The 25,522-nt window shown below is 47.1% G+C and overlaps 1 protein-coding gene across 1 annotated transcript in view; it reads right to left on the bottom strand.

Moving 5' to 3' along the window:
• LOC112232642 (extracellular sulfatase Sulf-2) overlaps positions 1-25,522 on the bottom strand; it is a 203,512-nt gene that overhangs the window by 158,269 nt on the left and 19,721 nt on the right. The window contains exon 2 of the mRNA XM_024399821.2: positions 3,055-3,122. The gene's annotated coding sequence lies outside the window, so the exon portion shown is untranslated. The remainder of the gene's footprint in view (positions 1-3,054; positions 3,123-25,522) is intronic.

The raw sequence follows: 25,522 nt of genomic DNA, 5'->3' as shown, positions 1-25,522 counted from the left end.
GTGGCTGAAATAGCTGAATCCACTCATTTGAAAGCTGTAAATTCATTTATTGCCACCGGGGCCCGCCGGTGTAACTGCTAACCTGCTTTCTGACTGACCACTGTACTGCATGAGTGTAGCAGGTTTACTAACGTGTTAGTTCTAGTAGTTCTAGTTGACTATGACGTTATTATATGAAGGTTTGGCTCGGAAAGGTTTTTTCGCCTGGTCACAGAGAGCCACAGGTCCACAGGCGAAGAGAACAGGTGACAGGAGGAGAGGTCGTAGATAGTTGGGAGAAGGAATTACTTGTAGCTGTTGGACTAATGATGACATCCTAGATCAGTTAGATGCAGACAAACAGAGTGCAAGGCGGTATAGAATCTGTCACTATCTGTCACCTTGATTACTCAGTTCTCTCTACCTCTGCACCTACGTCGTAACCTTTTGTGCACAGGCTTGGTTGTAGCAACCTCATGATGGGTACAGGGAAAACTCAAGTATCATGTAGTAGCCTTAACCTATTGACGTTACGTTGAGCTGGGTGAATGGAATATGAATGACAGTCAAATACATTTTATTTGTCACATGCGCCAAATACAACGTTAACGGGAAATGCTTATTTTACAAGCCCTTAACTAACAATGCAGTTAAGAAATGTAAGAGTTAAGAAAATATTTACGAAATAAACTAAAGTAAAACTTTTTTTAAGTAACAATAAAATACAATAAAATAACAATAACGAGGTCAATGTTAATAGTCTGGGTAGCCATTTGATTAGCTGTTCTGCAGTCTTATGGCTTAGGTGTAGAAGCTGTTAAGAAGCCTTTTGGTCTCAGACTTGGAGCTCCGGTACCACTTGCAGTGAAGTTGCAGAGAGAACAGTTTATGACTAGGGTGGCTGGAGTCTTTGCCAATTTTTAGGGCCTTCCTCTGACACTGCCTGGTATAGAGGTCCTAGGTGGCAGGAAGCTTGGACGGCCGTCACTGGTACTGAGGGAACGATAAAATATTCCATGGTTGTTTTATATCAATTTGATATCCACGGTAAGTGTCAAAATGAATAATTATGGGTTTCTGCAGCTCCGACACAAAAGTGCTGCACTATTGCTGAGCTAACAAACCCCTACAATATGGAATTGAAAAGATTTATCATGTTACCAGTGGAATGCTGCAATATGATGCAGAGCACTGATACTGTAATTCCCGAGCCTAAGAAAACAATTGCATCTGCCTGAGCAGGTTAGTGAGCGTAGCTCTCACAGAACGGGTGTGACCTGCCTGGAGAGCAACTGCCTACATACCGAACGTCCCTATGGGACAAGCTATGTGGAAATTGTTTCTCTAGTCGACAGAGAGCAAAAACAAACAGAGGGGAAAAGCTAATGATGTATCAGATCTTGCATGGGATGAGACGTTCCATTTGTGTAACCTGCTGAGTGAGCCTGATTTGTGGAGAAACTTTCCAGCTCTCTTATTGGCCAACACTAGGTAACGCAACAGAAGACAAAACAATGGGAGGGAGTGTGTGACTTTAATAATCTGGCCATCACTTTTTCTTTCCTGTTTATATATCTCTTTCTCTCTCTTTCTCTGTCTCCCATGAAATCAAATCAAGTTTTATGTGTCACACGCTTCGTAAACAACAGGTGTAGACTAACAGTGAAATGCTGACTTATGGGTCCAACAATGCAGAGTTAAAGATAAATAAATACACAGTGAATAACAATAACAAGTTAAAATACCATGGCTATATAGAGGGAGTACCAGTACCGGGAAAAACACACAAACACACACACACACACACACACACACACACACACACACACACACACACACACACACGTTAGCTTCCCTCTTACGGACGGTACTGAATATTCAAGACAGCAGCTGGAAAGTTTGGCATGTTGGCAGCATTTTTCATTTACGGTTTGATATGAACCTTTATAGACCCTGGCCATTTTTGTACATCAAGCTAATGTCCTTTTGACAAGGCATGCGGTTTTAATCAGGTCTGTCTCAAAGACCTGATTGGCACTAAGCACTTTGGCCACATGGAAAACACCCTATTCAACACAGGGGATTAAGCATGCGTCCCTGAGGGGCCCCTGTGTTTAGAATCAGCGTGGCAGATGTGTTGTTGCCTACCCTTACCACCTGGGGGGCGGGCCGTCAGTTTTGCGCGCACCCTCAAAACTTGAGTCATCTTAAGCATTGTGTTGTGAGACAAAACTGCACATTTTAGAGTGGCCTTTTATTGTCTCCGGCACAAGGTGCACCTGTGTAACGATCATGCCGTTTAATCAGCTTCTTGATATGCCACACCTGTCAGGTAGATGGATTTTCATGGCAAAGGAGAGATGCTCACTAACAGGGATGTGAACAAATCTGTGCACAACATTTGAGAGAAATAAGCTTTTTGTGCATATGGAACGTTTCTGGGATCTTTTATTTCAGCTCATGGAACATGGGACCAACACTTTACATGTTGCGCTTATATTTTTGTTCAGTATAGATATTTTGTCCAAATCGTGCACATTGTCTGAGACCATACTCCATCATTAATCAGAAATGTGAGACTCCTGTTCTTAGCCCTCAGCGGGTCCAGCTGTGCCACGCAGGGATGTCGTCATGGGAGGGGGCGGAGGGCACACCCACAACACCCTAGATTCCACACCGACCATCAACCCCACGTCCCATTTTCACCCCTTTCATTCTTTACTCCTCCATCGCTCTTCCCCCTTTTCTCTCTCTCTCTGTCACTTCTGACAGGCTCGCCCCAAAGCCAACCCCACCCCCAGTGCTGACTCGGAGCACTGCCGTCGTCCGTCCATCCCCCTGACAAATTACTCTATTCTGTGTTGTGTGAGAGCGCAGAGTTGGCGAGAGCTCTCTGCAGCCTCCACTGACACTGTCAGAGGGATTCAGCCTAGCTAGCAGGGGTGTTAAGACAGACAGAGACAGAGAGGCAGAGACACCCCCTCCTCTCATCAAGACCAACCCCCCCCTTCACAGCAGCAACACCCCCGTCCCTCATTGTCTGTTCCTCGTCAGGACGCTACCCCCGTCACTCACCTGTCAATGGAAGGTTGTCTTCTCTGGGGATGTGGGAGTCTCTTTATGTTTGGAGAAGCGGCTGGGCTCTGTGAAAACAAGCACAAACAGAGCAGGGGTCATCTCACGGTGAAGGCCAAAACAAAAGCAGAAGTCAGAACTAAAGCGCCTCTTTCTTTCCATCCTGTATACCCACCCCTCCTTCCCTCCCTTTATCCTTCCTCGCCCAGGCTGCCAGTGATTTATTTCACCTACAGCTTGAGTCCCTTCTGCTTTGAAACAAGATGGTGAGAGAAAGAGAGAGAGGGGGATGGAGGGAGAGGCGCATTTACAATTTGCAATCAAAAGACTTCAATGTTCGCCTGTCTCTCTCTGCCCGTCCCTCGCCCCCCTCTCCGTCCCTCGCTTTTGCTCTTTTTCGCTTTTTGTCAGACTCCAGGTCTGAGTGGAATACTGATGTCAGGGTTTGAGAGCTGCAATTGAACAAAAAAAAATGACTTTCTGCCCTCTGTTTTTCATGCTGCACTTTGTGCTGCCAATTCCCACTGCTGAAATAAAACTGAGCGGGGGGCTTAGGGGGCGGCGAACACAACCCTGCGACAAATAGCCTACGTTTCTGGACCTTTATAGGGCCTGGCTGCAGAGAGGAGGAGCAGGAGGAGGGAGGGGGGAGCAGGGGGAAGAGGAAGAGAGGCTGGAGGGATGACAAGTTCATTCAGACAACCCGGGAAAAACAGAAACAATTACAGCTCTGAGATGGAGGCTGCAGCGGCTTAGGGAGATCGCAGAGCACAGACTTAATGTCACTTAGCTAGAAAGCTAATGACAGTGTGGGAACAGCTACACCCCAGGAAGAGAGAGAGGAAAGAGACAGAGAGAGAAATCTTTCCATCTCCCATCAGATGGAAATGCCACTCCGTCAATCACCCTGATTAAGTAATACATATTCAACAGCCTTCCAGTCTGCCTGTGAGCTACCTTCCATGTGAGCTACCTTCCCTGTGAGCTACCTTCCCTGTGAGCTACCTTCCATGTGAGCTACCTTCCCTGTGAGCTACCTTCCATGTGAGCTACCTGCCCTGTGACCTGCCTTCCCTGTGAGCTACCTTCCCTGTGAGCTACCTTCCCTGTGAGCTACCTTCCATGTGAGCTACCTGCCCTGTGACCTGCCTTCCCTGTGAGCTACCTTCCATGTGAGCTACCTGCCCTGTGAGCTACCTTCCCTGTGAGCTACCTTCCCTGTGAGCTACCTTCCATGTGAGCTACCTGCCCTGTGACCTGCCTTCCCTGTGAGCTACCTGCCCTGTGAGCTGCCTTCCCTGTGAGCTACCTTCCATGTGAGCTACCTGCCCTGTGAGCTACCTTCCATGTGAGCTACCTGCCCTGTGACCTGCCTTCCCTGTGAGCTGCCTTACCTTCCTGTGAGCTACCTTCCATGTGAGCTACCTGCCCTGTGACCTGCCTTCCCTGTGAGCTGCCTTCCCTGTGAGCTACCTTCCATGTGAGCTACCTGCCCTGTGAGCTACCTTCCCTGTGAGCTACCTTCCCTGTGAGCTACCTTCCATGTGAGCTGCCCTGTGACCTGCCCTGTGACCTGCCTGAGCTGCCTTACCTGTGAGCTACCTGCCCTGTGAGCTGCCTTCCCTGTGAGCTACCTTCCATGTGAGCTACCTGCCCTGTGACCTGCCCTGTGAGCTACCTTCCCCACCTTGTGAGCTACCTGCCCTGTGACCTGCCTTCCCTGTGAGCTACCTTCCCTGTGAGCTACCTTCCATGTGAGCTACCTGCCCTGTGACCTGCCTTCCCTGTGAGCTACCATGTGAGCTACCTGCCCTGTGAGCTACCTTCCCATGTGAGCTACCTGAGCTACCTGCCCTGTGACCTGCCTTCCCTGTGAGCTGCCTTCCCTGTGAGCTACCTTCCATGTGAGCTACCTGCCCTGTGAGCTACCTGCCTTCCCTGTGAGCTCCCTGAGCTGCCTTCCCTGTGAGCTACCTTCCATGTGAGCTACCTGCCCTGTGACCTGCCTTCCCTGTGAGCTGCCTTCCCTGTGAGCTACCTGTGAGCTACCTGCCCTGTGACCTGCCTTCCCTGTGAGCTGCCTTCCCTGTGAGCTACCTGCCCTGTGACCTGCCTTCCCTGTGAGCTGCCCTACCTGTGAGCTACCTTCCATGTGAGCTACCTGCCCTGTGCGCTGCCTTCCATGTGACCTACCTGCCTGCGAGCTACCTGCCTGCCTGCCCGCCTGTGAGTTGCCTGCCTGCTAGGACACTGGCTGGGTGCATGAGGAGAGGAGGAGAGCAGCGCAGATGGAGGTTCTGCTGGAAAGTGCTCTGATTACTGATCTGATTTAGGTAGGTACAGTGTGGCTGCCTGGCCACTGCCATGGGCTGGGAGGGGAGAAACATTGAGCTGACATTGACAGATATACCACTGTGAGATCACTGTGGTTCACAGTCCCTGATCACTGATCAGCCCTGAACAGGCAGCATCAGGGGAGGAAGACAGTCAAACACCCACCGCTGATTCAACCACAGCCCATCAAGCAAAACACAGACACCACCCTGTAGGTGCAACATTAAAAGAGTGCCATCTGTGGGGCGAGACGGTGAGTGTGTGTGTGGCGCACTACACCCCCCCCCCCTGTTCTCTCTGTGTGAATACACTTGTTTTCTCTCCTTCTCTCGCCCAGCTCTTCTCTCCCTCTTTCTCGCCATTTCTCCATCCTCTCTCTATGGCCGATGGGAATCAATGGCCTGAGATGGTTTTGTTTCTTCCCACAGCTTTCCCCCCTCCTTCTGTGACAGCAGTCAGCACTCAACACCTTAACCACAGAGCTACAGTACAGTGGTACCCTCATCCTGCCTGCCAGGGGAGAGAGAAAGGGATGTGGGGGGATGAGAGGGAAAATGACACGCTACAAGACAAGTTACATGGCAGGAACACAACACACAGCAGAGTTCTCCAATAATGGACTGACACTGGTGCTTTCTCTCCCGTCCCGTAGCCTATACACCCCATTCACAGTTACATGCCCTATTCAATAAAGGAGTGAATTCATCTGTATAGCTCAAGGACACTCCCTTCACACCGCCTGTCCTTGAGAACATCATTTGAGAGGAGAGTGCACACACAAAATCATCCAAAACGCACACACGCATGCACGCGCACACACACACACACACACACACACACACACACACACACACACACACACACACACACACACACACACACACACACACACACACACAGCACCGTGGCGTGTACACATATAGGGGGCTCACAAAACCAGACACAGACTCCGTATACACCACCTTGATGGGGGTACTTCGCCCCGTCGGGCCCCTCCTACTCCCCCAGACGAATGATGTGGTCCTCAGTGCGGAGTCCGGGGACAGGATGTGTATTGTGTAGTGTAGGGCTGGGAATTGCCAGGGACTTCACAATACGATACTATCATGATACCTTGGTGCCGATACGATATGTATTGCGATTCTATACTGCAATTCAATTGCGATTTGATGTTCCAAACAGATTGCTCACCAAATGTCTGCCGCAGAGGGACTAGAGAGAGAAAACGACTTTTGATCAGTCATGCAAATGAAAGTGCTGGCAAAAAATGTTGTTTCCCCACTTAACTTCTTGGTGACAAGAGGCAGTATTTTCACGTCCGGATGAAATGCAAGCCCAAATTCAACTGCCTGCTACTCATCCCCAGAAGATAAGATATGCATATTATTAGTAGATTTGGATAGAAAACACTCTGAGGTTTCTAAAACTATTTGAATCATGTCTGTGAGTATAACAGAACTTATTTAGCAGGCGAAACCCCGACGACAAACCATTCAGATTTTTTGAGGTTACTCTCTTTTCAATGGGTTTTCAATGGGAATCTTCTCTGCTCTCTCTCTGCTCACTGAGCAAGAGCAGAGTTCTAGGCTCCATCCCAAATAGCACCCTTTTCCTTATACAGTGCACTACTGTTGACCAGGGCCCTGTCATTACAGGCCCCTCCACCACCAGGCTGATTTATATCTACATTCACATTACATCTGAGGCTCTTTTCATCACTGAGCCCAGCACCGCAGCGAGCTCCTGGGTCATATAACTAAACATGATGACCGATTCATGTCTCCACAGTCCACCCCCCACAATCCCGAAATGAATACAATGTTTATAACAGCGGCTAATTAGTACTGAGGAATAGAGACGAAGTTACAGGCACATATCGGGCTGAAAGTGTGACGTGATCTGCAAATAAAAGAGTAGAAATAGAGATATTTAGCCACAGCTGTTTCTCCTAGTGGTCTTCTCCCTTGAGGCCATGTCATTTTTTATGTCACTCAGGCCACCGGTGGACTCGTTCAACTCTACGCTTTCCAGAAGAGCCTCTTTCCTCCACCGTCGGACACTCCAAGTGACAGCGTGTCATGGCGTTAATTGTGCCGTGGGTTTTGGGGATGAGAGCTGACAGGAGTGTCCGTGGTGCTCGTCCGCTGGATACTCTGACCCGGCACGCACAGAGAGATGTTTCCTCTCGCTGTTCACTGGTGGAGCTCCCGCTGCAGGAGGAACTGACTCTGAGACCCGCATGGTGCTGAATAATTCAGATGCTTTCAGAGGAGGGTAAGATGAGCTGATGGTGCTCCAGTGAGCGGGACCCTTCCGGTCTAGCGCCGTTTAGACTAAACTCACGCAGCGAGACGAGACCCACGGCCCTAACTCAACGGTAGTTGTGTGTCTCCAGGAGAGGTGAGGGAGGGGGCAATGGCTTTCTGTCTGTGTACCGTGCTGTGTCTAATATATAAAAACCATTAGGCCTTGTGTCTGCTTTTCACGTATATTCACATCAACTACAACAGGGAGCCATTTGTTGTGACAAACACAGGCAGTATATTGGAAAAATATGGAAATATGTGTCTTGGATTGATAAGACAGTGAAATGCATCTGTTTTAGGGAGCGGGAAAAGCCGCTGAGGGCTCAATTAATGTGCCAGTGTTTCCCTGTGTTACTTAGCACCCTGCAACCTGCAATTCACACAGACAGCAAACAACAACAGTCAGATCAGCCAGGGGCGATTAAACAGTCTCCATCCAGGGCCATAAAACAGAGAGAGAGAGAGAGAGTGTGTGTGTGTGTGTGTGTGTGTGTGTGTGTGTGTGTGTGTGTGTGTGTGTGTGTGTGTGTGTGTGTGTGTGTGTGTGTGTGTGTGTGTGTGTGTGTGTGTGTGTGTGTGTGTGTGTGTGTGTGTGTGTGTGTGTGTGTGTGCGCGCATGTGTGTGTGAGAGAGGAAGGAGGGAGGGAGAGGAAGGAGAGAGAGAGAGAGAGAGAGAGAGAGAGAGAGAGGAAGGAGGGAGAGAGCGAGAGAGTGTACATGGGCACTCTCTTACCCTGCAACTCAATTGAGCAAAAACATGCCGGCCTGCAAACCCAGGCTGGTATAGTAGGCATAAATGTACACTAAAACAGCTATGTGCATTAGACCTCGTTGTTGTTGTTGTACACTATTTCCATTCTACAGACACGTCTGTTCTCTCTAAAACTGGCCTCCTCCAGGACCCATAAGAGGATTCTCTCTCTCTCTCTCTTTCTCTCTCTCTGTCATATAACATGTACTCATACAGATACACATTTGGCTCGTGGTTGGTATAAATATAGGTGGAGAAAAAACCTCTGAAGAGCTTTTATCCTCTGTTCCTCTAAAAACACCCTTCAGAGTAGATAAGAGCCTCACCACGGCTGACAATTACCCTTCCACTGGGGCCAAGGACAACTCGCCTCGCCAAGAGAGAGAGAGTAGGTTCCCTTTCAAAAACCACAAATGCAATCCAATCGTTATATTTTCCGGTTACTGACCAAGGAGGACAGATGAAAAGATCAACGTCAATTACTGTAATCACCCTCTATCCGCATACTTCTTCATCCCAGATCCACTTGACTAAGTTACATTGTCCAACTCTATGGACTGTGGTTTATTTATGGGCCATTTTGATCGGGAGGAGTTCAGGGAGGTCAAGGGTGGTATTTGAAACAAATAATTGTAAAATGTATTTAATTTGTTTATGTTTTGTTCTTTTTCATTCCCTCTAAAAAAATATTGTGTCTTAAAAACGTACATTGTTGTCACGCCCTGGTCTTAGTATTTTGTGTTTTCTATATTTATTTGGTCAGGCCAGGGTGTGACATGGGTTTATTTTGTGTTGTGTTTATGTATGGGGGTTTTTCGTAGGTTTTGGGATTGTGGCTTAGTGGGGTGTTCTAGCAAAGTCTATGGTTGCCTGAGGCGGTTCTCAATCAGAGGCAGGTGATTCTCGTTGTCTCTGATTGGGAACCATATTTAGGCAGCCATATTCTTTGAGTGTTTCGTGGGTGATTGTTCCTGTCTTTGTGTTAGTTGTCACCAGATAGGCTGTATAGGTTTTCACGGTCTGTTTGTTGCTTTTGTATTGTCGTGTTTTTCGTCATTAAACATGTATCGTATTAACCACGCTGCATTTTGGTCCGACTCTCTTTCGACGGAAGAAAACCGTAACAATTGTGGCGATAACATAATACAAATCTATTTTCAAGAGGCCTTTGGAACATCTTGGTATTCATACAATATTATTTTGGAGACCTCGGTTTTTATTGAAATATTCAGCCTTAGTCAAGTCCTGAGGTGCAGTACACATTAATTTAAGAGTCTAGACTACTAATACATATGTTCAAGTTTTAATACAGTAAAAAATGCATATGTTCCATAACACCCATTCCAGAATTGCCCACCACAATCACTACCAGCATGAGATGATCCTGACTTGAGAGCGTCTGACTGATCTGGAAAGCAGAGAGGACTGAAGCCAGAAGTCAGAGGGGAGGGGTGGAGAGGTGAGGGGGGTGAGTGGGTCCAGACTGCCTGGCTGACTCTACCAATATCTTCCAGCCTCCTGAATCGATTCCAGTATAGACGCTGCTACCTTCAGGCGGCACAACTTTAATTCCATCTGTGATACCCCCTTCCCCCGTTTATCCCTCCATCCCCCCGTTTATCCCTCCATCCCCCGTTTATCCCTCCATCCCCCGTTCGTCCCCCATTCATCCCTCCATCCCTCCATCCCCCATTCATCCCTCCATCCCCCCGTTCATCCCTCCACCCCTGTTCATCCCTCCACCCCCCGTTCATCCTTCCACCCCCCGTTCCTCCCTCCACCCCCGTTCATCCCTCCACCCCCCGTTCATACCTCCACCCCCGTTCCTCCCTCCACCCCCCATCCACCCCCGTTCCTCCCTCCACCCCCCCGTTCATCCCTCCATCCCCCGTTCATCCCACCATCCCCCAGTTCATCCCTCCATCCCCCTGTTCATCCCTCCACCCCCCGTTCCTCCCTCCACCCCCTGTTCATCCCTCCACCCCCGTTCATCCTTCCACCCCCCCGTTCCTCCCTCCACCCCCCGTTCATCCCTCCACCCCACCGTTCACCCCCTCCCCACCAATTGATTCCAGAAGCCTTTCTTGCACCCAATTAGGCTGTGCTGTACCGATCCTGGGAACCTCCTTTTAATGACTGCGTAGTAGAGTCAATGATAATCTCTCTTTCTCATTCCCTCCATCCTCCTCTGTCTCTCCATCCATCTCTTGACAACAGCTACAGCCGACAGTACTCTAGCATTAATGTGCATTCATTGATCAATCAGCCTGCCTGCCAGTGGTGCTGGGTGATATAATGCAAGGTGGAAAATCACAATAGACTATTGTAGCTGGGAAAAATCCAATTTCAGAGAAGTGTAATCCTACTGACAGACCTTATTTACAAACTGCACACGATTTCCTCAGTTCTCTAAGGCAGTGAGGGTGGAGTGCCTTCCTGCACAGGGGATGGGAAAAATAGTGGAGAAAAGAAAGGAGGGAGAAAAGATACACAACTTAGTCCCATTGCCTTCTCAAAAGAGTCATAGCAGTCAGGTACTCATCAGCCAATGTGACTGGAAATCACCCACCCACAGTCTCTGACCCTGGTCCTCTGGGAGCCCTCTCCTTATAGATGTCTGTCTGTCAGTCAGCTGTGAGTGACAGGAGGAGGTCTGGGGCACGTTTTCACTTTCCTTAATGTCGCTCCCTAGAGACAGACAAGCCTGGAGGGGAAACCTGAGGACTTGAGAAACATGCTTAAGAGATGTAAATACCTTGACCTGCATTAAAGGGTTTGTGGCTGAACTGCCCTTTTTTGGGGAATCCTGATTGGTCAGATGAAATACTACTGAGTATGAATGTTAGGGGAGAACTATAAGCCTACAGAGGGTTAGAACTGATTCCTGTCTGTTCTGTGTGAAATCAACACACTTTTCACACACTTCGTTATTTGTACATCTCAGTTTCAAGGGCTGGCTGTGAAACTTGTGTTAAAGTGCGAGGCGAGTCAGGGACAGATGGTGTTTGAGTGACAGCGCTGGTCCTTCGTTAGACAGCCAGCAGGACCAGCCTTTGTGCTCCTCATTCCTGTTTTTAATGATGTTAACAAGGCAGTGAGAGGCGGACCATTTGTTTTTGCCTCGCAGGAAGGCAGGCAGTGGGCTGGGCCCCATCTGACAGCACACCACTGGATCCACACACACAGAGCCCTGTCAGGGCCATGTCAGACTGAGACGCTCCAGTTAGTACCTGCTTCCGTAATTACACTAATTAGACTCTCTCCACACACAACACTGCCTTCCCACCACATACTAATCCCTGTCGATCACAAAGCACCCTTCATGTCAGTCGCCCTCCTCTCTCGCTATTGCTCTCGTTCTCTCTCCCTCCTAGGATCCATCCAACAGTACATTGAATCCCTGCGTATACAGTGACACAGCACCCTCATGGCTGGTGGAAGATATCTGAAACCATGGCACTGATTTCCTCTACAACAGTTTGGGTTGGGGACAGTGTGTATGTATGAGACCCTAGACCCATCAGCATAGTATGGATGACTGGTGCCTGAGGAAAACCACTTAGAATGTTGTCCACAAACTTCCATACTACACACACCATATTTTTCTCTCCCTTCCCTGTCCCCTCCTCTCTATTTCTCTCTCACACAAATGCATCACACAAACACAACCAGTCAGAGAGTGAGGGTAGAGCCATTACTAAAGTGTTTACAGCTAAGGGTCAAGTTTGTTCTGTCAATCATGGCAAGTGCCAATGAGCCCTGGCAGCTAGGAATCATGGGGCACTTGTAAAGAAACATTGCTGGCCTCTCGCTCTCTCTCTCGACAGGCAGGTCTCTGGATCTCTCATTCCTTGCTGGTGGTGGTGAGCTTAACGTGGATTCCTGTCACTCAGGATTACTGACAACACAAATCGGTGCATTGAAACACTTTACAGAGAAACCCCATGGTCCTGACACTTCACAGAGAAACCCCAGGGACCTGCTTCATTCAAACACTTTCCAGAGAAACCCCAATGTCCTCAGAACCATTCTGGCAGGGCACAATCCCAACCCATCATTGACCATGGAAGACTACACAAGCTACACAACCATTTGTAGGCAAGTAGGCAGGTATTTTCCTGTCATTGTAATCCTTGGGCGGTCCTCCTAACCATTTTTGTCCAAACAGATTCAAGTAAATAAATAATAATACATATTTTGGGGAAATTAATTTCCAGGATGGAAAAACGCTTTCAGGGTAAACTTAAACGGCTAAAACCAGATATAAAGTATGTAGAAAAGATAATGGACCTGTATCTTCTTAAATAATATAATATTTGAGAGCAAAAAATGTCTCAAATAAAAGCTACACAGTAGGGGCGGCAGGGTAGCCTATTGGACTAGTAACCGGAAGGTTGCAAATTCAAACCCCCGAGCTGACAAGGTACAAATCTGTCGTTCTGCCCCTGAACAGGCAGTTAACCCACTGTTCCTAGGCCGTCATTGAAAATAAGAATTTGTTCTTAACTGACTTGCCTTGTTAAATAAAGGTAAAATAACAAAATAAAATAAAGAGAGAATTGAAAATTCCCAAAACAATGAATTTAGCAGTATTCATTTTGCTACTTTGTTTGAGCAAAAGAACACAGAATTAGCACTGAAAAAATGTCTAGAATTGCAGCAAACTAACTTTAAAACCGGTAAATGTTCTCTCAGGTGCATGGCAAAATGTGAAGAATTGCAGGAAATTTGCTTTAAAAATGCAAAAATGTATCTCGGCTCAATGGAGAAATTTGTAGAATGGCGGGGGTCCATAAAGATGGCGGCCCCAATGCACTTAGCACAAATGTCTTGTTTGCTAAGTTCGCCATATTGTACAATGCCATTAGGCTACTATTTATTTGTATAGGCATTAGCACAGTATACATGATCCCAAGGCACAAGCAAACCTGTACAGGGACATGGCTGCTCTGACCTGCCTAGGGGATCGGTGTTGACTGAGTCCCAGGCTCTAATCTCAGGCCTCTTCAGGACAGGTCGAACTCCCACTTCCCCCCTCTCTTATTGGTCTCTTCAGACAGTCCAACTCCAAACATTGCTGAGGCCCATGCTGAATGATCTGACAAATGTACACCGCCATGATGTATTGGCCCACACTTTCCAATCGATGACTGTCTAATTAAAACTAATTTATCATTGTAAGCTGCCGAATCTAAACCCGATTCATATATCAATACACCAAGATAGAGTAGGCAATAACATACGGATAAATTGTCACCAGAAAAGAGGTCCAAAAAAAGAGAAGGGTGTGTAACAGAAGGGGAGAAGAGAGACAACAAAAGACAAAAGACAAAAGGAGAGGTATGTGTTTATGAGATTGACAGACCGTGTGGAGGGTGAAGGCATCAGAATGCTTCAGTTTGGCTAGCCAAACGATTGTGCCCGCATACTCCCTTAAAAGACAAAGAAAAAAGCAGCAGTAGTACTGTTTGTCCATTTTGAGTTGCCGTAGCCAGTATACACTTCTTCAAAATGGTCTGAATTTATCGAAGAATACTCAAGAAATCTGTAATCTGTCTGTTTTTTCAGAGATCTTAGTAGCGCAATTTTACATCCAACTAAGATGTTTGGTGGAGTGTTTCTCAGCGAAAAAATGTGCATGAAAATGAGTTGTCTCTCGTTGAATGACAACAAAGCCTAAATTGAAGAATCCCTACTGTTCACCAACTAAGGGGTGTGGACTTCAGCTTCGGTTTGCTTCCAGAAAAATGTTTGTGTGCCCGAAACACCCTCACGGAAGTCCATATCGAACATAAATGTCACAAAATGTTGTCATAATATATGCACAAACTCTTCCAAACTGTTTCTGGGAAGCATGAGGAATGCTGTGCCTGGCTGCTGGTACCAACAACACGCAAAGCCCAGCATGATGCCAGAGGGACAGCGATGCCCTCACACCCCCGACACACACAACCCCAACCCTCTGGCCCCCCAATGAAATATATATGAGCTGATTCCCTGTTTGTCATCATTTATTAAAGTTTAGCGTGACAACTCCATTTTGTTGCTCCCTGCCTACAGACAGAAGCTAAAACAAGAAGCTCCCGCGTTGAGGTCTGTTCAACGCTGGTCCGTCCAATCTGATTCCACGCTCCAAGACTGCTTCCATCACGTGGACTGGGATATGTTTCGTATTGCGTCAAACAACAACATTGACGAATACGCTGATTCGGTGAGCGAGTTCATTAGAATGTGCGTTGAAGATATCGTTCCCATAGCAACGATTAAAACTTTCCCAAACCAGAAACCATGGATTGATGGCAGCATTCGCGTGAAACTGAAAGCGCGAACCACTGCTTTTAATCAGGGCAAGGTGACCGGAAACATGACCGAATACAAACAGTGTAGCTATTCCCTCCGCAAGGCAATCAAACAAGCTAAGCGTCAGAATAGAGACAAAGTAGAATCGCAATTCAACGGCTCAGACACAAGAGGTATGTGGCAGGGTCTACGGTCAATCACGGATTACAAAAAGAAAACCCAGGCAGTCTAAATAACTTTTTTGCCCGCTTTGAGGACAATACAGTGCCACTGACACGGCCTGCAACCAAAACATGTGGACTCTCCTTCACTGCAGCCGAGGTGAGTAAAACATTTAAACGTGTTAATCCTTGCAAGGCTGCAGGCCCAGACGGCATCCCCAGCCGCGCCATCAGAGCATGCGCAGACCAGCTGGCTGGTGTGTTTACGGACATATTCAATCAATCCTTATCCCAGTCTGCTGTCCCCACATGCTTCAAGAGGGCCACCTTTGTTCCTGTTCCCAAGAAAGCTAAGGTAACTGACCTAAACGACTACCGCCCCGTAGCACTCACTTCCGTCATCATGAAGTGCTATGAGAGACTAGTCAAGGACCATATCACCTCCACCCTACCTGACACCCTAGACCCACTCCAATTTGCTTACCGCCCAAATAGGTCCACAGACGATGCAATCTCAACCACACTGCAGACTGCCCTAACCCATCTGGACAAGAGGAATACTTATGTGAGAATGCTGTTCATCGACTACAGCTCAGCATTTAACACCATAGTACCCTCCAAACTCGTCACCCTGGGTCTCGACCCCGCCCTGTGCAACTGGGTACTGGACTTCCTGACGGGCCGCCCCCAGGTGATGAGGGTAGGTATCAACATCTCCACCCCGCTGATCCTCAACACTGGGGCCCCAAAAGGGTGCGTTCTGAGCCCTCTCCTGTACTCCCTGTTCACCCACGACTGTGTGGCCACGCACGCCTCCAACTCAATCATCAAGTTTGCGGACGACACAACAGTGGTAGGCTTGATTACCAACAACGACGAGACGGCCTACAGGGAGGAGGTGAGGGCCCTCGGAGTGTGGTGTCAGGAAAATAACCTCACACTCAACGTCAACAAAACTAAGGAGATGATTGTGGACTTCAGGAAACAGCAGAGGGAACACCCCCCTATCCACATCGATGGGACAGTAGTGGAGAGGGTAGTAAGTTTTAAGTTCCTCGGCGTACACATCACAGACAAACTGAATTGGTCCACCCACACAGACAGCATCGTGAAGAAGGCACAGCAGCGCCTCTTCAACCTCAGGAGGCTGAAGAAATTTGGCTTGTCACCAAAAGCACTCACAAACTTCTACAGATGCACAATCGAGAGCATCCTGTTGGGCTGTATCACCACCTGGTATTGCAACTGCTCCGCCCTCAACCGTAAGGCTCTCCAGAGGGTAATGAGGTCTGCACAACGCATCACTGGGGGCAAACTACCTGCCCCCCAGGACATCTACACCACCCGATGTCACAGGAAGGCCATAAAGATCATCAAGGACAACAACCACCCGAGCCACTGCCTGTTCACCCCGCTATCATCCAGAAGGCGAGGTCAGTACAGGTGCATCAAAGCTGGGACCGAGAGACTGAAAAACAGCTTCTATCTCAAGGCCATCAGACTGTTAAACAGCCACCACTAACATTGAGTGGCTGCTGCCAACACACTGACTCAACTCCAGCCACTTTAATAATGGGAATTGATGGGAACTGATGTAAAATATATCACTAGCCACTTTAAACAATGCTACTTAATATAATGTTTACATACCCTGCATTATTCATCTCATATGTATACGTATATACTGTACTCTATATCATCTACTGCATCTTTATGTAATACATGTATCACTAGCCACTTTAAACTATGCCACTTTGTTTACATACCCTACATTACTCATCTCATACGTATATACTGTACTCGATACCATCTACTGCATCTTGCCTATGCCGTTCTGTACCATCACTCATTCATATATCTTTATGTACATAATCTTTATCCCCCTACACTTGTGTGTATAAGGTAGTAGTTTTGGAATTGTTAGTTAGATTACTCGTTGGTTATTACTGCATTGTCGGAACTAGAAGCACAAGCATTTCGCTACACTCGCATTAACATCTGATAACCATGTGTATGTGACAAATACATTTGATTTGATTTGATATATGTGTGTGTGTGTGTGCGTACATGCGTGCGCACGTGAAGTAAAGCGTGTGCGGTGTGAGAGTGGGAAGATGAGCAGTGTAGGTGCAAGAACACAGTAAGATGACACATTCAGAGCGCAAGAAAGGATTGAGTGAGGAGAGAGTGTGGCTAAGCAGTAGAAAGTGAACAAGGGAAAGGTGGAGGAGGGAAGAGAAGGTGGATCTCAGTGGAGCATGAAATGAGTGCTTGAACGGCGTTACCTGGTGGTAGATAGTTAGAGCGCTGTGCTGTCTGGGATTCACCTGGCACTCTGATTCCCTCACACACACTGCAGCATGGGCAGGTCTACCCTGCTGTCCCCCCTGTCCCCCTCCCACGCTCTAGTTTAACATTCTACCCCCATATCTTTCTCTATCTCCTTCCACTCACTCTCCTTTCACACTCTCTCTCTACCCTTTTCTACACTCTCCCTTTGTGATGTTTTCGACACAGCCATTCTCCCCTCCGTCTGTTTCCTCCCTCTACCCCTCGCTCCCCCCTCCCCCTGTCTGCTGCCACTTCCTGTCACCTTATCTGGGTGCGTGTCTCTCGGAGGTGGCAGCAGGCGCCTGGTGGTGAGGTGGCAAGCCAGGCCGACTTCTATGGGATATCATCCATCCGTCAATAAACCTCTCCCGGCTGAATGGATCTGTTGCAGCTCAGAGCTGAGCCACAGGCCCCTCTTAAAGCCAGTGAGCAGCCGTCACTCAAGACAGGCAGCCGCAATGCTAGGGAGAGACAGACAGCCGCATAATGACAGCAAGGTCAGGTTGAGCTGAACAAGAGGAGTGCCAAGAGTACGTAATGATTTACGCTGGAGAGGGAGAGGTATTTGTGTGCTCAAAGTCATCTCTCTCTCCCACTCCCTCCTTCTCTCCCAGTCTCTCCCTCCCTCCCCCAGAGGTAGGGGGTGGCAGTGGGGGTTAGAGGTGTGGAGGGAATTTGCTATATGTACAGTAAGGGAACAGAGGATGAATGTTTCAAGTGGTTTATAGAAGCTTTACAGGGTTAGGGTTAGTGAGAGGGGGGAAGTGGCTAGAGGTGAAGGTGTAGCATGGGTCTCAGATAGAGGTGTATGTGGTGGTGGCTAAGGCCCAGCATTACTCAGCTGCCTGCACATTTCTGGGCCCCCAGTGAAAGTTGTCTCTGTGAGAGAGAGAGAGAGAGAGAGAGAGAGAGAGAGAGAGAGAGAGAGAGAGAGAGAGAGAGGCTGGGGATGGAGGTGGCAGAAGGGGGTCGGGGGGGCAGCACTGCTGACTGATGGGCCATGCTGGAGACTGTTTATGTTGGCCTGCTAATACAGTGAGCACCATTCTGTAGGGTCAGAGGTATGTTCCATACTGAGAGAGGGTAAGAGAGAGAGGAGAGGGGACAAAACCAGAGAACCAGAGATATAGGCTACCCACTATAAGGGGGGCACTGTAGAAGTGAAAGTAGCAAAAAGTAAGAACTGGAAATCACAAGCGTTGCTGCTTGTCTTAACATGAGTGGTTAAGTGCTCTGGATTAGCACTAAATTGAATCACTTATCAGTCCGGGGAGGAATTGATAAACATTTGATCTGATATGATGACAGCGCCCAGTACTTACATTGTATTTTCCACAGATGCAGTGACAAATGTAAGGTCACAATGCTTATTGTCTCATGTTATGAGTCTCATCACTGAGCACATCCAGCAACGCTGAAGCTATATGCACAGCAGGAATAGGAGAAACTGCACTAAATGAAGACCATTGCCCAACACTGACTGACTACCTGTAAAACACTAATGACAGCCTTCTTAGGCCATTTTTCAGGTAGCCTAAATATTCAAATGGTTGTAAACAGTCAGAGGACACATCACAGTATCAGAACCACATGAGTGTTGTGTCCTGCAGCTGCCCGGTCCCCACCCACAGACAGACACATTTACATTACATTTGAATCATTTAGCAGACACTCTTATCTGAGCAACTTACAGTTACAACAACCACATGTCACAGTCATAGTAAGCTAAAAAAAATGGCCCGTTTCCCAGAAGTGCTCTCTCTGTCACCCCTCCTGCTGTGGTGGCAACACACTTCTGAGCACCCTGACAAACTGGGGACGGTCCCCCACCCTGGTGACATCATGAACACCTTCACACACACTACGAGACATACAATAAGTGCATAAAAATGGACACACACACTCAAGACACGTGCACACAAACACATATGCACGTATGAAATCATGCAGTTATATCCACACCCATGCTTGCAATACCTCTGTGGGGCGACAGTGGCTGTGAATTGAGAACAACACCCTGTTCCACTCCACACTTTGTTTGCCTCTAACAATGTCCAAGCGCTTTCCAAGACAAATCCAGGAAGTTGACCTTTTCGGAAGTTTAAATCTGGATCAAACCCGATCTGTTCCGCCTCCTCCCTCATCGCTTGAACAGCTCGGTCATCTCACAGGGAGAAAGAAAGAAGAAAATATAGAAAGAGAGGAAAAAGGGAATAAAATCCATTGAATCCTTTGATTGTGTTTAAAGCAGAGTCAACTTCAGTGCTGTGAAGTAGTGTTGAGGGAACAAGTGTGACAGGAGAGGAAATAGCAGTTTTTAACCATTGTGTTGCACTGTGCGGAGTAGTTGGTCTCTTTTAAGACGGTGTTACAGCGTCTCTTGTTGCCTTGTAATGTCATGTAAGGTGTGAACGTCGCAGTTATGTTGTGAAGAGCTGCTCCTCTCACCCCGGGCCTCTCTCTAGACGAGCAATGTGTTTACAACACTTGCACAGTGGAAGGATTCTGAACATAGATTCAACCTGACACTCTGGAACACTAATGAACACAGATTTAACCTGACACTCTGAAACACTAACATCCACGCACAAGCACACACACACACACGCGCACGTACGCACGCACGCACACACACACACGTCTGTACTGAGACAACAGCTGCCAGCTCATCATCTTACAGTACACAAAGGAACAACTAGTCCCTTGTGTAACCCCATGACTCTCACTGTTGCCAACAGAGCCAGACACATGGACTTCAGATGTACCAGATGTACAACTGCAGCAAGTATCTCTGGATAGCCTGTTCCCAGGTAGGAAACATTACAATGGCAGAGCAACTTCTGGACTTTCTGTTCAGTAACTCACAGCCTTAAAATGGGTTTCTAGTGGGGATTTCTCAGAGCTATTGGCCTGGTAGATCTTCCTGTGTGAGTGAGTCTCTTCAGTCCCGCGGGCCAGAGAGAGGGGGGCCAGGGTGGAGTGGGCTGGGGAGGAGGGCGATATAAACAGGGGCAGGACTTTACAGAACACCCAACATCCCCACATCAGTTTCAGCATGGCTCAGATGCGTTGGGGCTGTTCGGGCATAGCAGCACAGTTTAAATAATGGAGGTAAAAAACATCAAAACAGAAGCTCCAGGTGTTGTCCTCCTCCATTACTATCTCTCCCCCCTCAGCCCCACAGTCAGGAGTGGCTCCCCCACTGCCCCCGGCCTGACACACGTACGCACCGACATACACACACACAGCCAACTCCCTAGTGGGAGTAGGCCTCGACATGAATATTGCATCCGGCAGGCAGGACTCAGGGAGAAAGTGGGTCTGGAAAGTGACTTAGTTAGTCAGACTCTGGCCCATTTGGGACACAGCAGGGGTGAGGAACGGGAGAAGAGGGTGAGGAGGGGGAGGGGGAGAGGGGGAATGAGATGGCGCTGAGAGGGGAGGGCATGTAGGTAGACAGAGATGAGGGTATTAGGGGCAAATTGTGAGACCACCTGTCACTACTGTCTCTCTCGTCCATATTTCTCTCTCTCGCCCCTCCACTCTCTACCTCTCTATAATAAATAAACAATTCTGTGCTTGTTCCCCTTGCCTCTACAGTACACCGTTTTCTACCCGATACTAACGACTGGCATGATTACATCACTCAGCCTGTGCTCCTGCTCCGCCGGGCGAAACATTCACAGTGCTTTAGATTTAGCTGGCTGAATTCCTTCTGTGCCACTGTTCCCTCTACATGAGAGCACTGAGGCCTCTGTGTCTGTTCCCTCTACATGAGAGCACTGAGGCCTCTGTGTCTGCAAACTCTGGCCTCGCTGTGTGTGATATTTTGTGAGTGTATATATGTGTGTTTTGCATGGAGCTCGGCACCACAGGGTGAGTGGGCACAGTCAAGGCTGGTTTAAGTGGGAAACAGAAAAGGAACCAACAGTATGACACTGTGACACCACTCTGTGTTCAACATTGCTTACTTTGAGTAGAGTGTGAACCGTACAGGAGTTAAAGGGTTAACTCCCTTCAGTGTTTCCTCCAAGGAGCTCTGCCGCAAAGGAGCTGGACTATAAAACCAGGACAAACCCCATAGCACAACTCCAAAGATAAAAGGATTGTCTTCATTTTCAAATCGGTAGCTATACAGTGTGATTCTTTGCATGCTTGTGTAGTGTGTGTGTGTGTGTGTGTGTGTGTGTGTGTGTGTGTGTGTGTGTGTGTGTGTGTGTGTGTGTGTGTGTGTGTGTGTGTGTGTGTGTGTGTGTGTGTGTACTACAGACAAGTGTGAGGTCCCAGTTCACATCAGGAGAGGAGAGGGTTTCGCAGGATATTCAGGGCATTCGACATATCGCGCTGATGTTTCGTGGGTTCCGTTAATCCCGGGTTCTTAGAGAGGAACACAACTGGGATGGGATACAGGGATGTTTTTCACTTTTACACAACAAAGTGAAACAAACCCCACTCACCAACCCCACACACCAACCCACACATACTGTTGATCACTCCAGTCACTAACACAGACAAAGAAACACACATGCATGAAACACGCCAGTACACACACACATACACACAAACCCTTAACAGTCTTTTCGGGCACACCGGTGGAACATAAACACTTTCTACACCTAGACATTCACGCAGAGTAATCCTTCACACGAAGCGTTAAAGACAGTTTAACCCCTGCCCTCTTGGTACCAATAGTTAGAGGGTGAACAGAGATTTGAACATGGGGAACAGAACAAACAATCTCCTTCACAGCCATGCAGCCCCCAGACAGACTCACCTCTACTCAACCAAATGTAAACAGGACCATGCACGGCTGTTGCTGCTTTGGCTCTGTCCCAAATAGCACCCTATTTCTACGTAGTAAGGACGTTTGGCCAGAGCCATGCTATGCTGAACAAAAATATAAACGCAACATGCAGCAATTTTAACGATTTTACTGAGTTATAGTTCATAAGGAAATCAGTCAATTGAAAAAAATTCATTAGGCCCTAATCTATGCATTTCACATGACTGGGAGCCATGGGAGCCATGGGAGCCAGGCCCACCCACTGGGGAGCCAGGCCCACCCACTGGGGAGCCAGGCCCATCGAATCAGAATGAGTTTTTCCCCACAAAAGGGATTTATTACAGACAGAAATACTCCTCAGTTTCATCAGCTGTCCAGGTGGTTGGTCTCAGGTGAAGAAGCTGGATGTGGAGGTCCTGGGCCGACGTGGTTACACGTGGTCTGCAGTTGTGAGGCCAAATTCTCTAAAACAACGTTGGAGGAGGCTTATGGTAGAGAAACTAATATTACATTCTGTGGCAACAGCTATGGTGGACATTTCTGCAATCAGCATGCCATTTGCACGGTCCCTCAAAACTTGAGACATCTGTGGCATTGTGTTGTGTAACAAAACTGCACATTTTAGAGTGTCTTTTTATTGTCTCCAGCACAAGGTCCACCTGTGTAATAATCATGCTGTTTAATCAGCTTCTGGATATGCCACACATGTCAGGTAGATGGATAATCTTGGCAAAGGAGAAATGCTCACCAATAGGAATGTAAAAAAAAATGTGCACACAAAATGTGTGAGAAATAAGCTTTTTGTGCATATGGAACATATCTGGGCTCTTTTATTTCAGCTCATGAAACATGGGACCAACACTTTACCAACAATTTGTTGCGTATGGGGCATACAACAATCTCAGCTCTGTAGATTTTGAGACAGAATCAATAGATCATTATTCTGGTATTGCCCCTATGTAGCTTGTTTCTGGTCTCAGGTTCAGGAATGGTTACAAAATCACAACAGGCACTTCAAATTAACCTTAAAAATAGTAGTGTTGGGCGATTTGGAAAGCCATAGTCAAAGAAATAATACTTCTAGGAAAAGTTTTCATCTTTAGCTCACTATCTGTGGATAATATACGATTAGAAAGTTTTTAAAATTATGTAAAACATCACAGCACAATTGAAAAATATATGGTACATGGAAACCAAACAAGGGAGGTCTATGTTGATAGATGGGATGTGCTGAGAGTGGCTGAGGGGCGGGATTAAAGGGCTGAGGTCTATGTTGATAGATGGGATGTGCTGAGAGTGGCTGAGGGGCGGGATTAAAGGGTTTAGGTCTATGTTGATAGATGGGATGTGCTGAGAGTGGCTGAGGGGCGGGATTAAAGGGCTGAGGTCTATGTTGATAGACGGAATGTGCTGAGAGTGGCTGAGGGGCGGGATTAAAGGGCTGAGGTCTATGGTGATAGGTGGGATGTGCTGAGAGTGGCTGAGGGGCGGGATTAAAGAGCTGAGGTCTATGTTGATAGATGGGATTCACTGAGAGTGGCTGAGGGTTGGAATTAAAGGGCTGAGGTCTATGTTGATAGATGGGATTCGCTGAGAGTGGCTGAGGGGTGGGATTAAAGAGCTGAGGTCTATGTTGATAGATGGGATTCGCTGAGAGTGGCTGAGGGTTGGGATTAAAGAGCTGAGGTCTATGTTGATAGATGGGATTCGCTGAGAGTGGCTGAGATGTTTAGGATTAAAGAGTTTATGTTCGGTAATACATTGTTGTTATGTGACTGTTTTCAGTTGAAGTCGGATGTTTACATTCACATTAGCCAAATATGTTAAAATTAAGTTTTTCACAATTCCTGATATTTAATCCCAGAAAGAAATTCCCTGTTTTAGGTCAGTTATGATCACCACTTTATTTTAAGAATGTGAAATGTCAGAATAACCGTAGAGATAATTATTAATTTCAGCTTTTATTTCTTTCATCATATTCCCAGTGGGTCAGAAGTTTACATACACTCAATTAGTATTTGGTAGCATTGCCTTTAAATTGTTTAACTTTGGTAAAACGTTAAATGTAGCCTTCCACAAGCTTCCCACAATAAGTTGGGTGAATTTTGTCCCATTCCTCCTGACAGAGCTGGTGTAACTGAGTCAGGTTTGTAGGCCTCCTTACTCACACACACTTTTTCAGTTCTGCCCACACATTTTCTATGGGATTGAGGTCAGGGCTTTGTGATGGCCACTCCAATACTTTGACTTTGTTGTCCTTAAGCCATTTTGCCACAACTTTGGAAGTATGCTTGGGGTCATTGTCCATTTGGAAGAACCATTTACCACCAATCTTTAACTTCCTGACTGATGTCTTGAGATGTTCAATATATCCACATCATTTTCCTCCCTCATGATTCCACCCTCTATTGTCCTCCCCCCTCCCTCTATTTTGTGAAGCGCACCATTCCCTCCTGCAGCAAAGCACCCCCACATGATGCTGCCACCGCTGTGCTTCACGGTTGGGATGGTGTTCTTCGGCTTGCAAGGCTCCGCTTTTTTCCTCCAAACATAATGAAGAACATTATGGCCGAACAGTTCTATTTTTGTTTCATCAGACCAGAGGACATTTCTCCAAAAAGTACAATCTTTGTCCCCATGTGCAGTTGCAAACCGTAGTCTGGCTTTTTTATGGCGGTTTTGGAGCAGTGGCTTTTTCCTTGCTGAGCGGCCTTTCAGGTTATGTCGATATAAGACTTGTTTTTACTGTGGATATAGATACTTTTGTACCTGTTTCCTCCAGCATCTTCACAAGGTCCTTTGCTGTTGTTCTGGGATTGATTTGCAATTTTCACACCAAAGTACATTCATCTCTAGGAGACAGAACGCGTCTCCTTCCTGAGCGGTTTGACAGCTGCGTGGTCCCATGGTGTTTATACTTGGGAACTATTGTTTGTACAGATGAACGTGGTACCTTCAGGCGTTTGGAAATTGCTCCCAAGGATGAACCAGGCTTGTGGAGGTTTCCAATTGTTTTTCTGAGGTCTTGGATGATTTCTTTTGATTTTCCCATGATGTCAAGCAAAGAGGCACTGAGTTTGAAGGTAGGCCTTAAAATACATCCACAGGTACACCTCCAATTGACTCAAATTATGTTAATTAGCCTATCAGAAGCTTCTAAAGCCATAACATAATTTTCTGGAATTTTCCAAGCTGTTTAAAGACACAGTCAACCTAGTGTATGTAAACCTCTGACCCACTGGAATTGTGATACAGTGAATTATAAGTGAAATAATCTGTCAGTAAACAATATTTGGAAAAATTACTTGTGACATACACAAAGTAGATGTCCTAACCGACTTGCCAAAACTAGTTTGTTAACAAGAAATTTGTTGTGTTTGAGTTTTAATGACTCCAACCTAAGTGTATGTAAACTTCTGACTTCAACTGTACATAAAAGTACCATGTATCTAAAATGTGTATGCAAAATATATACGGAAAATATATATGGAAAATGCATGTA

The sequence above is a fragment of the Oncorhynchus tshawytscha genome, linkage group LG16 (assembly GCF_018296145.1).
Source record: "Oncorhynchus tshawytscha isolate Ot180627B linkage group LG16, Otsh_v2.0, whole genome shotgun sequence".
Classification (NCBI taxonomy): Eukaryota; Metazoa; Chordata; class Actinopteri; order Salmoniformes; family Salmonidae; genus Oncorhynchus; species Oncorhynchus tshawytscha.
Note: the sequence above shows the minus strand (reverse complement) of the source record. Positions and strands in the feature narration are given on the sequence as shown.